The 17,727-nt window shown below is 43.4% G+C and overlaps 1 long non-coding RNA gene across 1 annotated transcript in view; it reads right to left on the reverse strand.

Annotated features, from left to right (window-relative positions):
• Window positions 1–1,134: 1,134 nt before the first annotated feature.
• The window catches only part of LOC309609734, a 28,441-nt gene continuing 11,848 nt past the window's right edge, over window positions 1,135–17,727 (reverse strand). The window contains exon 2 of the long non-coding RNA XR_014233552.1: window positions 1,135–2,979. This is a non-coding gene — a long non-coding RNA (uncharacterized lncRNA). The remainder of the gene's footprint in view (window positions 2,980–17,727) is intronic.

Below are 17,727 nucleotides of genomic sequence, written 5' to 3' on the forward strand. Positions count from 1 at the left end.
GGAACAGGCCACTGTCCGGCGCTCAGCCTGGCACCTGCAGGCGGGCAGCGCGTAAGCAAGGATGCTGGACACGCTTTGGGGGAGGACAGAACCTCAGCACCTCCACCTGGAAGATCATAGAAACCAGAAACCCCAGCCATGGCCTCTGTGCAGACAATACCCAGTACCCACCCCCTTCAACGGGGCCTCGGCCCCGGACAAGCAGCGGTGGGAAAGCAGCTCAGGGCTTTGATGACAGCGAAAAGGCCACCTTCCAACCGACTTTCCCATGTCAGGTCGAGACGGAGGCTGAAAAAAAATCCCAGTCTCCAAGGCTCCACCACCAAATACCCGCCCGGCCCTGTGCTTTGCAAAGGCCAAAGCCTTCGAGATGCACAAGAGTTGTGACTGTCTGCATTGCTGGTAACATTTCATCTTTCCAAGGACCTTGTTCATTTATCAGGGTTCTTAAAACCCTTTTGTTCCTAAGCTCGTGGTGAGCACAGAAAACATTCTATCTAATATCAGAGCACAGCTGTTCCCTGACAGACAGACTTGGGGAGAAAACCCTTAAAAAAAAAAAAAGAAAGGGGGGGTTATCCCATCAGGGACAGAAACATGGGAGAAGCAGCTGGGGCAGCAGCTGCCTGACAAGAATACGCTGTGGGGGGACCTTTGAGAAAGTCGCCCCCAGCGACAGTGGGCCCCCGGGCTCTCAGCACCTAGACAGAGGCCAGGTCCCAAGTCGGGGCTCCACCTCCCATAGGGTTCCTGGCAGTCCCACCCAAGGCCCCAGGCAGGGCCCCTAAAAATGTTTGAAGTAGGTGTGGAGTCTTGAGTAACATCTTCTTAAGGGCCAGTGTGGCTGGGGGAAAAAAAAAAAAAAAAGCCTAGTGGAAAACTCTGTCCATCCAAGGCCACAGACAACCAGGAAATATTTTCTAAAAAGGGCTTTGATTGCTCCTGAAAGCCCAAGACAGAGTAAGCAGGACCAGGCCAAGGCGGGGACTCTGTGACCTTAGCCACTGGCCGGGGGAGGTGGGACAGGTCCAGAGTCTAGGATTTATTTTCAGCTCTTAATGATTTAGTCGGAAGTCGTATAAAACTTCACGAATTCGGATAAAAGAAAAATCACATCTGCACTGATGAAATGTCTGAAGAGTCGAAGTTGCCTTAAACGGCATTTTATTTCATAAATCAAAGCCATATTCTAAAAGAGAAAAATGATAAAAGTTAATCGAGGTGACTTTTCAACACTGAAAATTACAGTTGCCTTGTAATCGATACTAGTATATTACAGGTGGTGTAATATATTAGTATACTACAGAGTTGAGTTTAAATGCTGGTGCTGGGTGACCTTGAGGAAATGTCTCAGCCCCTCTGTGCCTGGGATTCCTCAGTGGAATGAGAATGAAGGCACCTACTTCACAGGGTTCCTGTGAAGGTTACAGGAGCTTCTCTAAAAAAAGTGTCTCGAAGAGGGTGAGAATCTCTTGAGCCTCTCCTTTTAAAAGGAGAGGCTACAATTTTAAGGAGTTGGAGGTTATCATGGTGCTTTGTTGTTTTCAGGAAACAGGTGGTCTCTGCTCGACCACTAATTGGATCCCATAACATCTCCAGACATGAAGGTCATGGGTCAAAGAAGCTTAGGAAGTATAAAGGCATAGATAACTGTGATCTATAATTATCATAAAGCATTTTTCTTATGTAATTTATTCCCTCTCATTCAGCAAACATCCTCATGCAAGAACTTTGAATGAGCAGCTAATCATTCTACCTGATACCTGCAACCCAACCTTCCGCTGGATCCTTATTCTAACAAATCAATTGCAAAAGAGTGACAGACAGACAATCGGGGAAATTGGCTATTAAGGAATTATCGTTCATTTTTGTTAGTTGTGATCACTGTACTGTAGATATATATGTATGTATGAGAGGGTTCTTCCATGGGTACACTTGGAGTGTTTACAGATGAAATTGCGTGATATTTGGATTTGCTTTAAAATCATCTGTGCAGCAGGGGAATCTGGGGCTAGGTATGGATAAATGAAGACTGGCCATATGTTAATAATTGTAGAAGCTGGGTGAGAGCACATGGGAGTTATTTATATTATATTCTCTACCTTTACGTTTGAAAATTTTCCATAAAAACGGGAAAAAGCAATACCAAAAAAATCCAGAAGGGAATCAATGATTAGACATCCAGGACAGCAGCTGAGGACAAGGCAGAGAGTCCTAACCAGGGACGGTCGGGTAGTTGGGATGCAAAGAAGGCCCCCAGTAACGGGAGAAAGCTGGAAACTGGATGGCCTGCCGCAGACAAAGCCTTGAGGTGCCACCAAGTCACTTAATTTCTCCAGGTCGCTGTGTCATCTCCTTTAAACGGAGGAGCTAAGACTCAAATGCCCTTTTCAGCTTGAACGTGATATGATTTTTGAGGATTTCAAAATCAAGTACACTTCACCAGATTTTCTGAATGCAACAGGCAGCTCTCACTTTCAAGTGAATGAAGCCATTTAAAATGTGTCCGAAACGCTCTCAGTTTAAAGATGCACCGTGGGAGAGTGTCTAGCTCAGCAAGAAACCTTTTGGTAAAGTGTGTACCTTCTTCCCCAATTTATTTGTCTTCTGATGTACTTGTTACAGTAAAAGGTCCATTGGCCAAAGCCTACAGAGTTTGGAGAAGTTCTTCCAAACTCCATTTCTGGCAGCTGAAGGATAATTTGAAAAAAAAAATCCTTTAGGTTTCAATTCTTGTTACAAAAAACCTCTCAAAGCCAGGCTTTCCTAGCTTAGCCAGCACGGAGAAACAAATGCCACCTTCTTGGTGATCTTTGCGAGAGGCTTCTTCTGGCTTGAGGTCACCAGCAGGCACCAGGTCTGACTGCCCAGGACAGAGAGGGTAGAGACCAAGTCCAGTCTACACAGATGCCTGGGCATCTTCTGGAAGGTGAATTTTCAACATCAATCCTGTAGGAGCCAGTTTTGTCATATGTCCTCCTACAAGTGGAGGACAGAAGAAAAGGACAGCAGTTAATAAAATGTTTTGGATTGGCTACGTCAATCAGTCAACTGATGTGAGCTGTCTTCCTGAAAGCCTCACATTTCTCTTTGCTACTATAGACTGTGTTCACCCACAGCACTTCTGATGCCAAATCTGTGGGGTTTATCCCCACACCAAACAACTCTCCAACTCTCTGGACACCAACTGGGTGTCTGACAGTTCGATACAACTCCGACTGTGACCACCTAGACTTAGTGCACACCCCGAAGGTGAAGGGCTCAGCCAACAAGACTTCCCCACCTCAGATGCCAGTCCCAAGTCCCAGGTTGCCACCGGGACTCCTGACCAATCGACCATAAATTCAGGGGTTCCCACGACCCCTTCCTCGGGTTTGATCATTGCTAAAACAACTCACAGAACTCAGGAACAGTTTACTTGCTATTACTGGTTTATTATAAAGGATATTATAAAGGATACAAATGGACAGCCAGAAGAAGAGGTACAGAGGGTGAGGTCTGGAAGGATCCTAGGCACAGGACCTCCTGTCCCCTCGGAGCTGAGATGCACCACCTTCCCAGGCGTGATTGATTACATCATCGGCCATTGGCGATGAACTCAGTCTCCAGCCCACTCCATTCCCAGGAGGTAGGGGGATGGGACACAAAGTTCCAACCCTCTAACCATGCCTTGGTCTTCTTGGTGACCAGCCTCCATCCTGAAGCTCTCGAGGGACCCACCAAGAGTGGCCTCATTAGAACAAAAGACACTCTTATCACTCAGGAAATTCCAAGGGAGTTAGGAGCTCTGTGTCAGGAATCAGTGACAAAGACCAAATATATATTTTTTTATTGTGTCACGGTTAGCCCGAAGACTTGGAATAAAATTTTCTGGGACTCTGCCTGCAAACCTCTCACTTCTCCCAAGAAGTACCTGGTTTTTGTCTAGCAAGGACTCAACGCTATTCTGTCCTCTCAAAAGCACCCAAACTCACGGATTACCGAAAAAGCAGACTAGAAACGTCTTTGAACAATCAATTAGCCAACGTTTCTTGAGCAACTACTCTGCAGAGGCACTCACTAGGAGCTATAGGAGGTACCAAGAAGGTCCTTGACGTGGTCTTGTTGAGGACAAGTCGGAGACAAATCCCAGACTCTCATGCCTGACTGGGGTTTCAACACTGTGGTCCAGGGCCAGCTGGCTCCTTAGCTGCCGAGGACTGGGGCCTCGGGTTCCTCCTCTGTAATACGGTAATAATAACGCCGACTCGTAGGGTTGTTGGGAGGATTAAATGAGATAATCCCTGGACATAGTGCCTGGTACGTGTTAGGTGCTCCGTTAACTGTCTTGTGAGCATCTGAGAGATGCAAGAAGCTGCTATGGCCAGGAGATACCATACCAGAGAGGCAGCAAGACATCAGTGCCCAAGGCCAGCTGGATGGTATGTAGGGAGGGTATGTTTGCTGTAAGAATGGGGTTTCTAGGGAGAGAGGTCCCGGGACTGACTAGGCTGGCTTCCAGGGTATCTGAGGCTTTTATCACCCGAACGTCTGGTCTGAACCTCAGCCCACGGGGGACCCTTGCTCTGAATGAACGTGGACTGGCCTGGACCTCAGAGTACCTAGGCTTTATACCCCTGGAACAGAACTGTGAATTCTACGGGTGTGCAGGGGATGGTTGGTCAGGAAGGGCTTCATGGAGGAGGTGCCCATGGAACCAAGGCTTCAAAGATGGGTAGGGTTTCAGAAGACAGAGACAATGAAGAGGTCAGCTTCAGGGTGGCCCATGTCCTCTCTCCAGAGGCCCCTCCTCTGGGCAAGGACCCTCTGCCAGGGTTGCCAGGTTGAATCCCTCTTTCTCCCTGAAATCCCACTGGTGCTGTCCAAACAGAAACCTACTTTTTCTTGCCTGGCTCTTGGAAGAGCTGCTCCCTACGTGCCCTCGTCCACAGAACAGCCCTTCTCAGATCTGAAGGCTGAGGTCGTGCCAGCCCTTCCCCCAGGCTTTCTCTTCTCCCAAGGACCATGTTCTGCTGGTCTCCTTGAAGCCACGACTCGTTTTGGTGCACTGCCCAGCTCAGGGGTGCCAACCCGCCAGTGGGCTTTGAGGTCTTCCCTGGCAAAACCCCAGGCTTGTGGCTGCTGTCTCATCGCCCTCCCCACCGCCCTCCATCTCCAGAGCTGCAGGGCCTTGGCCATCCTTGGCACCCCTTCCCAGTGCAGCTCAGAGACTCTATTCTCAGGACCCTGGCATCCCACCCCCGGCCCTCGCAGAAGATTTCAAGGGAAAAACAAAACCCAAACTGAGGAATGTCTTCCTATTTCATCACAAAATATAAGCAGTGAAGCATAATCTCAGCTCTGCCACTTACCAGCAGGGTGAGCCTGCGCAAATGACACACCCGTTCTGTGCCTCAGTTTCCCCATCTGTTAAACAGGGATAATAGCGCCCCTGCACGGTGTTGTTGTGAGGACTGAACAAGTTACTATAAAAGAAGGATTTGAACCGTGTCTTGTGCAGAGTGAAGGCCCTATTAGTAGACAGTCTGGTTGTGACCATGTGGTTAAGAGAGCAGAGAACTGAATCAGGCATCCCTGGAGACATCACTTAACCTCTGTGAGCCCCCGTTTCTTCATCTTCTTAAAATGAGGATAATCACAGCACCTACTTCGCTTGACTGTTGGAGGACCAAAGAGACGCTGCCCGCTAATGGTTTTATGTTAGTGATTTAGCACCATAATTGACATGTAGTAAGTCAGATAAAGGTTTATAGCATAAAAACAAAAAGAAGAAGAAGAAGAAGAATCCTGAAGGAAAGAGAAAAAGAAAGGATGATCAACCCTGGCTAGAAAAGTAATGACCAAACTCAAGAGAGATGTAAAAAATGCCTGCAGCTCAGCCCCCCGTCTCCCCCAAGGGAGTGGCCTCATCCCCAACATCCTTACATCCCCTCGCTGGGCTGAGCCAGGGGTCTTGAAGTAAAACCAGGGTTCAATGAACAGCATGTTTAAGCATGCCTGCCCGACGCCCAGGAAACCAAGGGGGTAAAAAGAATCCTTCGAAGGATTTTTCTGTACCTTCAACACACAGACCTTCTCCATCTGGGACAGTGGTTGCTGTGGGTGCCGCAGAGTCTGTGGACCCGCCACGTGGCTTTGAGTGCCGTGGTCAGGAAGCCGGGCTTTGCTTTTGAAAGACTGTGGTTCAGGTCCATGATTCTGTCAGTTACTGGTTATGGAATTTGGGTACATTTCTTACTCCTTTCTAGCCTCAGTTTCCACCTTCCTAAAGTGGGAATTATGAAAAGTACCTCACCATGGAGCAGCGAGAAGTAAATGAATGTTTCCTAAGACGCCCAGCACACCGTCTGGTAGATGTTAAGTGCTTAACGAATTTCGGGCCATTATTATCCACTCTGGATTTCTCAGACCCCTGAAGATGGCAGGGCATTCCGTTCAGGAAATATTTTTAGGGAAAATCTGCTCTCTTCTTAATTTTTCTGGTTGGGGGTCAGGAGAAGAAGTGTGCGGCCATGGCCCTAACCCCCGGAATGCTTCTGTACGGTGCCAGCATCACTGACGTGTGTGCCCATTCTGCTTCAGGGTCACGGTCCCCCTCTGGCTGCAACTGTCATTTCCATCACTATCAACACAGCTCCTTCTGCAGAGATGTGAGCACGCTGACGTTGTTTCTTCCGGCCGATGGCTTCTCTCTGGCCTGTGATTGGTACCCCCGGGATTCCACTGTGGTCCAGGCATGCCAGCTATGTCAGCGTGACTCCAGCTGTGTGTGTCTGACACCCACATGGCCCCGTAGAAGGCAGGCTCCAGCAGAAGGTTATTTGGAATGCTGCTGAATGTTTGATGGCTGTCAGGTTATCTTTTGGGGGTTAGGCCATTAAAGTCACATCTAATGTTTTATGGAACAAAGGAGATAAACTGCCTGTTGAAATTCATGCGGCACGGAGAGAATTTTTACGGATGCAGACACAGCAGCAGCTAAAAGTAGGTGGGGTGTCTTTTTTTCCCTAAAACTTTGTAGTTTCAGGACTTGCCTGGTGGCGCAGTGGATAAGACTCCGTGCTCCCAGTGCAGGGGGCCCGGGTTTGATCCCTGGTCAGAGAACTAGATCCCACACGCATGCCGCAACTAAGAGTTCGCATGCCACAACTAAGGAGCCGGCGAGCCACAGCTAAGGAGCTCGCGAACCACAACTAAGACCCGGTGCAACCAAATAAATAAATAAGTAAATAAATAAATAAATATTGAAAAAAACAACAACAACTTTGTAGTTTGTCTTCCACATGGCTATTCCACTTGAATTCAAAGCAGAGACAACCCCCCAAAGTGAAGCAGAGAGATGCCGCAGTAACAGATTCACTAAAACTGGGGCTGCGGGGTCACTTAGAAAGAATGTGGACCCATCTGTCTGGTTCCCATCATCCCATCAGAGAGCTGTCTGCTCTGTCCTTACACTCTCTGCCCAACCTTCAGCATGCATCTTGAACAAAACTCCTTTTCCGGCCAACTGAAATCCCTCCTGGGTGCCTTTTAGTCCATGCCTGTGACATCCTTCTATCCCTGCGCTGCCTGGAGGTGGCCTGTGCTCGTGTGCTCCGGCCACAGCAGCCAGTTCTTGGCCCTCTGAGAAACCGGGCACTTCGTCACTTTAGTTCCTGGGCTATGTCTCCTTTGCTCAAAGCATCCTTCCCCTCCATCCCCACCGTTATTCATCCAACCAAATGGCCTAATGAAGAATCCAACCAAATGATAGGCACATTTCAAGACCATGATAGGAAGATGGGCAGACCAAGCACCAGAGCCTTCCCATCCTCCACGGCTGGACTCAAGTGCCACCTCCTCCATGCGGCCTTCCTAGTCATCCACTCAACTGAGCCCCTCAGTCTCCCTCTTCCTACACTTCCGTAGCGCTGAGGGGATTCCTATTTGCCTCACTCTTATATTAAAGGGAAAGCTATGTGTGTACATGTCTGCTCCCCTATAGACTGTGAGGTCATTGAAGATAGGGACCTCAAGGTGTTCATTCTCTATCTTGGACCACCTTTGAGGTCACAAAATCAAGACCTCAATATTTTTCTCCTCCCATGGACACCTGAATGCACGAAGAAGCAAAGTACGATGATGCTTAATGGCACATTATTTATAAAAGCAAAAGAAGTAGTGAGGGAGGACGCCCAAATGCCCATTAATTGTAGGAAGTGGTTAAATTATGATACATTGTAACTATTAAAATCATTCTGTACTTACAATGAATGAAGCAGGTCTATACCACTGGCATAGAAAGACTCCAAGAGATTACTGTTCAATGAAAAAAATCAAGTCACAGAACAATATATTTGTCATGATCCTATTTAGATTTTTCAATTCTGATGCTCAAAAAAAGAAAACCAAAAAGTAAAGATCTCTCTGATGTGACTGGGAAGGTGGTGGGTTATCTAAAAATGTTAGGAAAGTGAGAAATCATTAAGAGATGAATTATACATACCTAAACATTTATTTGAAGTGAATGTACCTTTATTTACAAATCTCTTGATGTCAATTCAAAGCCGATTTTTTAGCATGGGTCTGATGATGGAGTTCTCCATCATCTTTCCTGGGCAAGGCACACCCATAAAGCACTGTCCACGATTGCTAGTTTCATTTTCTGTAAAGTGGAATGAGAACTTAAAGACACGGATGCAGTCATTTGAGAGCAGGTCCCTAAATTAGGGTACGTAGAAGCTGCGTGTCCTACACAAGTTGAATAAGCTCTGTAAGCCTCCGTTTCTCATTTGTAACACAGGGCATGGTAATAATAACCATCGGTAACCGAGAAGAAAAAAGATGATTCTGTGTTCAACGCCTTGTTCTCAATAAGGTTTAGCTAATCTATGAAGCATTTTACTTTCGTATTATCTTAGCAAACTAAGAAGATGAAGCAGCAGCAGGGGACCGCCCTACTTGGGACTCTGGCCACCTTCTCGTTCTGCCTCAAAGATACTGATGAACCTAGTGGCAGGGCAGGAATAAAGATGCAGATGTAGAGACGGACTTGAGGACACGGGGTGGGGGGAAGCTGGGACGAAGTGAGAGTAGCACTGACATATATACACTGCCAAATGTAAAACCGATAGCTAGTGGGAAGCAGCTGCATAGCACGGGGAGATCAGCTCGGTGCTTTGTGTCCACCTAGAGGGGTGGGATAGGGAGGGTGGGAGGGAGGCTCAAGAGGGAGGGGATATGGGGATATATGTATACATATAGCTGATTCACTTTGTTGTACAGCAGAGACTAACACAACGTTGTAAAGCAATTATACTCCAATAAAGATGTGAAAAAAAAAAACACAAAACAAGTGAGAATACTGAAGATCAGAAAGGAAAAAAAAAAAAAAAGATACTCAAAATGCATAGTTACCAGGGGGAAATGAGGATTGTGGTATGAAGCACAGATGATATGACAGAACCGTGCCAGGTAGCACGGCAACACAGAGCTTAGGAAGTTAGTCTCTGCCCCAAAGGACATGACAGTCTAATGACAAAGTGTTGGATATACACGGGAAGGTAATAATAATAAGTATCGGTTAGGATATTTTCAGTTGCAAATGATAAAATAAACCTAGCAAAGTAGCTGAAATACTAAATTTTTTAATTGGCTCAAGCAATGGAAAATTCCAGAAGTTGGAGGGACTTCAGGAGATACTTAATCAGGCTTGTAGCTCTAGTTCTCTTTGATTTTTCTCAGCTCTGCTTTACTCTCTGTGTCAGCTTTGTTCTCAGGCTGGCTTCCTGCTAGTAAAACAAAATGGCTCTAGCAACTCCAGGCCTCACATTTGAGACCACATTGTCAAACTTCAGTCCTGAAGGTCGCTCTGACCTAGTCAAGTTCGTGTACCCAAGTCTAACTCAATCACTCTGGCAAGATGGATGGGATTATGTCCATCAGCTTGGGCCAATCAGGGCTTACCCCTAGAGCTGGTGATGGAATCAATTCACATTTATCCTCACAACAACCCTAGGAAGTAAGTGCTACTAGCATCTCTAGTTTGTAATTGAGGAAACCGAGGCCCAGAGAGGTTAAGTAATTTTCCCAAGGTTGCACAGCTTATAAGTAGTAGCGTTGGGATTCCCATTTTGGCCCTCTGACTCCAGACTCCGCATTCATAACCACTAAGCCATAGACTCTCCCAAGGCATAAGTCCCAAGGTGGTGCGTGATGTGTACTTCAGACAACACTTGCTGGGTAAATTGAGAGGAATGAGCAGCTGGCCAGGCTGAGCTGGTGGGGAAGGCAGGGCTTGAGCAAGGTATTAAGCAAGGGTGGGAAAATTAGATCAGGTGAACTGTCAGAGACAGGAATCATGTTATACCAGGGATAACAAAGGCAGTGGGGTCAGAAAGCTGCCAAGTCTGCCATTTATACACAAGCTGAGGGACCTTTTCTAAATTACTCGACTTCTCCGAGCCCACAGGTAAAATAAGAAGCCACCAGAGTGAATCAAAGGTCCATGGGGAGAATCTACAGAGAGAAGAGGGCAGAGAATACAGTCCTGGAAACCCTGAAAGGGACCAGTAAGAGTCCAGCCAAATCCTACGGAAAGTGGAAAGCCTCTTGGGAGGCTAGAGTAGGACATCACAACTCATGGACTCACTGTAGAGAGAAGTCTACAGCAACTATTCTACAGCAACCCTACCACTGCCAGCTAGGAAACAGGAAGGAGGGGGATCAAGATGAACCCTCAGGAACTATTACATAAGAACGCCCTAATAGCTCCTTACAATCACGCAACTCTGGAGCTTGACGGTACAACAGACAACATACGGTATAACCTGATTATTTTACAGATAAGAAAGGAACACATCTGAACACATAGATGAGGCTTGTAGATAAAGTGCCTAGCACAGGGCCTGGTAAACGGTAGGTGCTCAATAGACAGTATTTCTTATTATTTTTTGAAGTGACTTATCCAACGTATCAGAAATTGGTCAGTGACCAAAAAAGATGAGAATCCATATATTTTAATACCCAGTACAGTTCCTTCCATTACTCTTAGCTTTCTTCTTCTATGGCAAATTCAAGATGAAGGATGCCAGGTACTGCTAAAAGAAGGGGGAAGAAAGAAGAGTTATTTAGCCTCTCTCTTACCCAAAGCCAGCAACCCTCCTCAGTACCAAAGTGGAAGAAACTATCATGGAAGGAAAATGTTGGAATAAGCACTAGGCAAGGGGTTTGGAAACCAAGATTATGGATGTTAGTCTGCCATTAACCAGCTCAATGATATAACCAGCTTGAGCCCCAGCTTACTCATCTATAAAATTAGAGATTTGGAAAAAAATAATCTCAGTTTCCTTCCAACCCTGAAATTCTATGAAAGTAGGCTCTGCTCTTGCAGTTGTTCTACACTGCAGTAGATTTCTTTATAAGTGAACATAATTGAGTTCTAGGGAAATTTTTATAAGGCAAAGCCACATAAAAATTGAAAGTGAGAAAAGACATGAGAGTTGGCTTCAAATATTTGGAGAACTCTCTAGTCACAAAGGGGTTAGACTTACTTCGTGAGGCTCCAGAGGGCAGAAATAAGTACATGGAGTAAAAGTAACAGAGACAGTTTCCTGCTCAATATAAAACAGATCTTTTTTCATGTATTTTGGGGGCTGATTTATTAGGGGCATATAATGTTTATAACTGTTAGGTCTTCCAGATGAATTAACCCTTTTATCGGTTGTTCTTTTTGTCTCTAGTAGCAATTTTTGTCTTAAAGTCTATTTTGTCTGGTGTTAGTATAGCCACTTTAGCTCTCTTTTGGTTAGTGTTTGCATGATAAATATTTTTTCATCTTTTTACTTTAAATTTATTTATGTCTTTGAATCTAAAGTTTGTCTCTTGTCGATAGCATATAGTTGGATCATGTTTTCTTTATTCTGCCAAACAGTTCCTTTTGATTGAACTGTTTAGTTCATTTACATTTAATGTAATTACTGTAAGGTAGAATTGACACCTGCCATTTTGCTCTTTGTTTTTTATATCTATTATGCCTTTTTTGTTCTTCTATTTTCCATTGATGGATTCTTTTGTGTTGAATAGTATTATCAAGTGTGTCATTTAAATTCTCTTATTGTTTCATTTCCTTTTTTTTAAAAAAAAAATTATTTTCTTGGTGGGTGTCCTGGGATTACAGTTAACATCTTAACTTAAAACAATGGATTAATACCAACTTAATTTCAATAGTATGCAAAAATTTTACTCCAGTACAGCACTGTTCCCTCTCACTCCTTTGTGCTATTATTGTCATACAAATTACATCTTTAAACACTATAAGCCTATTGACAAAGTTTTATAATTATTGCTTACTGCAATTGGTTTTTAAATTAGATAGGGGAAGAAAACTGTTACCAAAAAAGAAACTACATCTATATTGCCTTTTACACTTACCTATGCAGTTACATTTACTTTTTATTTTGTGCTTTTTATTTGTGTGGATTTGACTTACTATCTAGTGTCCTTTCACTTAAACCACAAGAACTCCCTTTAGTGTTTCTTGTAAAGAAAGTCTGTTAGCAACAAACTCTCAGTTTTTGCTTATTTGAAAACATCTTAATTGCTCCTTCATCTTTGAAGGATAATTTTGTCAGATACAGAATTCCTGGTTGACAGTCTTTTGCTTTCAGCACTTTGAACATGTCATCCTACTGCCTTCTGGGCTACATGGTTTCTGATGAGAAGTCAGTTGTTAAAATTACTGAGAATCCTTGAATGTGATGAGTTGCTCTTTTCTTGCTATTTTCAAGATTCTGTCTTTTGAAAGTTTGACTAATATGTGTATAAATGTGACTATCCTTGAGTTGACTCTAATTAGAGTTTATTGAGCTTTTTGAATGTGTAGAGTACTGTTTTGAAATAAATTTGGGGAGTTTTCAGCCATTATTCCTTCAAATATTCTTCTATCTCTTTCTCTCTCCCATCTCCTTCTGGAACTCCCGTTACATGTATGTTGGTATGCTTGATGGTGTCCACAGGTCTCTGAGACTGTTCATTTTTCATCATTTTTTTTCCTTCCTGTTTCTCAGACTGGATAATCTCCATTGGTTTATCTTCAGATTAGCTCATCCTTTCTTCTGCTAGTTCATATCTGCTGAGCCCCCTGCCAGCGAAATTTTCATTTAGTCATTATATTTTTCAAATCCACAATTTATGTTTTATTCTTTTTAATAATTTGTCTCTTTATTGATATTCTCTGTTTCTTTCTTTCTTTCTTTTTTTTTTTTTTGGCCATTCTGCTCGGCATGCAGGATCTTAATTCCCCAACCGGGGATCAAACCCGTGCCCCCTGAAGTGGAAGCGTGGAGTCTTAACCACTGGACTGCCAGGGAAGTCCCAATATTCTCTATTTCTTATACTTTAATTATTCAGAGATGGTTTCCTTTACTGCTTTGAACATATTTCTATTTAAATAACAGATTTAAAGTGTTTGTGTAGTAAGTGTAAGATCTGGGCTGCCTCAGGGATGATTTCTATTCACTGCTTTTCTTTCCTGTGTTTAGGCCATACTTTTCTGTTTTTCTGTGTGTCTCATAATTTTTTATTGAAAACTAGATGTTTTAAATAATATAAGGTGGCAACCCTGCAAATCAGATTCACACACACACACACACACACACACACAGAGCAGGGTTTGTTGTTTTTATTGCTGTTGTTGTTGCTGTTGTTTGTTTACTTAGTGCCTTTCATGAACTAATTCCATAAAGTCTGTATTCTTGGTCATGTATAACCACTGAAGTCTCTGTTTCGTTTGCTTCATAGTCAGCTAATGATTACATAGAGATTTCCTTAAATGCCTTGAACCAGTATGTCTCCTAGCCTTTGCCAAGAGATCCAGTGTGTGCGTGTGTGTGTGTGTGTGTGTGTGTGTGTGTGTGTGTGTGTGTTGGGGGTGGGGACATGTCTTCAGCAAGTGGCAGACAGTTTAAAACTCTTAACTATCACTTTCTGTCTGCACAGAGGCTCAAGGTCCACTGGTGGTGAGTAATTAGGGCTTTCTCAGGTCTTTCCTGTGTACATGCAAAGCCATGCACATGCATGTGACCTTCTAGATTCCCAAGAATATGTCAGAGCTGTTCAAAGCCCATATGGACAGCACATTTCCCAGTGTTTCCTTTTACTTTTCTTAGTCGCTTCTTGTTAGCCCAATGGATATCACCACCTCAGGTAGTTGAAATGTTAAACAATTGCCGCTGATTGTTTTGGGCAAACACTCTGGGGATAAGGCTGTTCACAGAGAGCAACCTCTTAGTCAGGTCAAATAATGACAAGCTTGAGAAAGAAGCTTTTCCAGAGAACTGATAGATAAGTCAAATAATGACATTTCGCTGCCCTCAAAAAGGCAGAGAAGTTTGGAAAGGTGATAGGACAGAAGGAAAACCTACTTGGAGAGGCAGAAGTAACAGGCAGTTGTGGTCTGGTAAAAAGCAAGGCAGCCAGTCCAGAAGTTCAGAGTAGGGAAAATCATTAAAACAGAAACAATGAACAATAAGAAGTATCTAAAGCCATTCAGAAAACAGAATCCATTTGTGAGTCACAATAAAATACTGACAGAAGAAACAAGAAGAATGGGTAAATTTTAACGACATAGTTTACATGAAAATAATCCATGCAAAGTCTTAACTTCTTTAGTTTCAGAAGTGAGAGGTGCTATTTTAGTCCCAGACTGCCACTAACAGGCTGTATGATTATGGGTGTAAATGAGATGCTGTTCCTTAGTTTTCTAAGGAAGAACTGGAGTTTGTTTTCTAAGCTTTAATAATTTCATACAACCTTCCAGATTTTTAAAACCCATATCTATATATCACTTCCTCAACTTACTTAATTTTTTTAAAATGGATTCTTTTTTTAAACTTAAATACCATTATAATATTTGTGAAACTATGAGTCTGATATGTTGCGTTTTTTTCTGATACTCATTAAAATAAACCTCAAAGCATTTAAATACAAATGCTCCTCCATGTACCAACTACCTCACTTTGATAAATAATGGATTCGATGTGTAAGGTTCTTTCCACTTCTATGACTGTGTAGATGCGTTTTCCCTTGTCCCTTGCATAGGTTGGAAGATTACTAAGGTTGAAAGATTACCTCTGAGTACATGTCTCTCTGAGGACGAGGCAATAGGAAGTTTAGAATTAACTGGTTTGAGATTAAACCATGTTGGCAGAAGCCACTGAGTGACTGGCCAATAGTGGTGTAAACAGTGGGTAGAGACACCCCAGAGCCATGATCTGGTACAGAAATGTCCATACTTTCATAGAGTGTATGAAATACATTAATAATTCCATGGACTCCTAGAGCTGCACTGATTCTGACAGAACACAACACAGTAGAGTTTAACAGTAATAATAACTCCACTTAGCTTTATCTCAGTGCTTAATAGCACGCCAAAGCACTGTGCTAGGTACACTACAAACATTTATTCCTTACAACCACTCTGCTATGGATATTATTATCCCAATGTTACAGAGGAGGACATCTAGGCTCAGGGTCAATAAGTGACTCATCGATCTCCTTGTAACATCCCTAATTAGTTACTACTGTAGGTCCTTTATGTGATTACTAAAGGTAACCCTTGCTATGTTGCAATGGATTGCAGAAGAAGCTCTTTAAGTGAGCAGAAATATGCCTCTTTCTAACGTTTTATCAGAATCACTCGTTTTGTTCCCTGGGGCCACAGAACATAGATAAGGTAAGATCACCCATAGTTTAACTCACCCAACTTATAGATGAGAAAATGGAGTGCAATTTGGGGTTTCATTAACAAAACCAGCCTCCAGAAGATGGGATAACCATTTTCTCTTTCCTGTCTAGACTAGTATGTCCTCAGTGTTACTGGGGGATGCCTCAGTGGTACCAGGAAAATGGAGTGAGAGGAGCCAAAGGGTGGCCCAGGGCTGTAGTGTGTTTTTCTGTGACCACCTTGATGATCTGTAGGTTTCTGAAGTTGTTCCAAGCTGCTCCTTCTCATTAGTGACACATTAAGAAAGATACCACACTTTGAGATGGAAATCAATGAACTAGTCAGGATCCAGAGGAGGGCAGCCCGCTAATGAGGGGCCAGCATCCATCAAAATAACTGAAGAGAAATGGATGAAGGGATGGCACCCTCAAATATCTGACCAACTGTCAGTATAAATGAGGGAGACAGCTAGTTCTGTCTTGTCCCAGTGGCCAGAGACAACATATGCGGGAAGAAATTGCCTGGAAGCAGGCGGTTTTGGGCCCCTGACTAGCTTTCAATGACTTTGAGTAAGTCATCAAACCCCTCTGTCCTTCAGGATCCTAATGGCACATGGTTCTTGGGAAGATCCTATAAGGCAAAGCACCTAGCTCAAGGCCCATCAATAGTAAGCAGACACGCACCAGTGATGCTGATGGGACATCTTGCTCAATAAGAAAGAACGTATAAACTTAGAACAGACAATGGGGATAACTTAGAGGACATGAGTTCCTCATCAGTAGAATATTTGAGCAAAGACATCACTTTTATCTGTCAGGGATGCTCTAAAGGTGTTCTTCTGTGATAGATGGGGGTAGGGACTGACAACCTTAAAATGTGGTAATCCCATAAGGGTCTTGCCCCAAGTTACACAGCCTATGGCATAATGGGGACTAGATCCCACCTCTCCCAACCCCAAGTCTAGTGCTTTCTCCATGACCCTATATACCATATGTTTAAAAAAATTACATAGAACACTGTCCAGAAACTCTCCCAAACGTTATTGCTTATTAATTACTACCAGTTTCTCTTTCTCAGTAGCCACACTTTTAAGAAGGAAACATGTCTACAAACATATAATTCTATAAAGCAAATAATTTACATCTAAGTGGATTTTGGTGGAGTACAAAGAACTCCAATGAATGAAATTTGTCACATGTTCAAAGCAATGAAAAGCGAGGAAGAAAAGTGCAACAGAGCAGAAAGCTTTCCTTGCTTACTCCTAGCTATTAGGACATGCCAGAAAGCAAGGAGGGATATCCTGTCTAAAGATTGCAATGCTGGGAAATTTGCTTTGTTCTCTTTTCACCAAACAAGCTACCTGATGCTCCATGAGTTTCATGTAGCTCAGAGTAAGCCTGATTGAAAGAGGCCCGCAGTCTCTGAGCTGTCACTTAGTCAGACCACCTAAAGAAGGATCTGGAAGTTAGGGTCCATCCAAAACTCTATGTCGATATGTGCTGTAAGGGGGGTTGTGTTTGACTTGTAGGAATAAGCACTAGGTTAGTTTAATAACTTTTGTGCTGAGATTTTCTTAAGCCCCCTGAAACAGTGCTATATTCCGTATATTTTCACATTTCAAAAAGTTTGAAGGCTGCCATCCTATTCTATTGACTTAGGACAAGGAAAGAAGTCTTTCCATCAGCTGACAACACGCAGCAAATGCTCATCTATATAAGGAAGTGAATTTAAAAGGTTTCAATCCATGATGAGTTAATATCTCCCAGATACCTATGGAGTGAGAATACATATGCCTAAATCCACAATTTAAGAATTTTTTACGTAAAACATAAAATACATAAAAGGTGCTATAAGATATGATTCCTATTTTGATGATGATGATGATGATGGTGATAAAGCCACAGGAACTTTAGAAATTTAGGGCTGAAAGGGAACTTAATGATCATTTACTCCAGCTAGCTAATTTTGTAGATGAGGCAGGAACATCAGAAATGGAAACATTATGTACCCAGTGTTCACTGCAG

The sequence above is a fragment of the Balaenoptera borealis genome (assembly GCF_965194805.1).
Source record: "Balaenoptera borealis genome assembly, chromosome: 13".
NCBI classification, from domain to species: domain Eukaryota; kingdom Metazoa; phylum Chordata; class Mammalia; order Artiodactyla; family Balaenopteridae; genus Balaenoptera; species Balaenoptera borealis.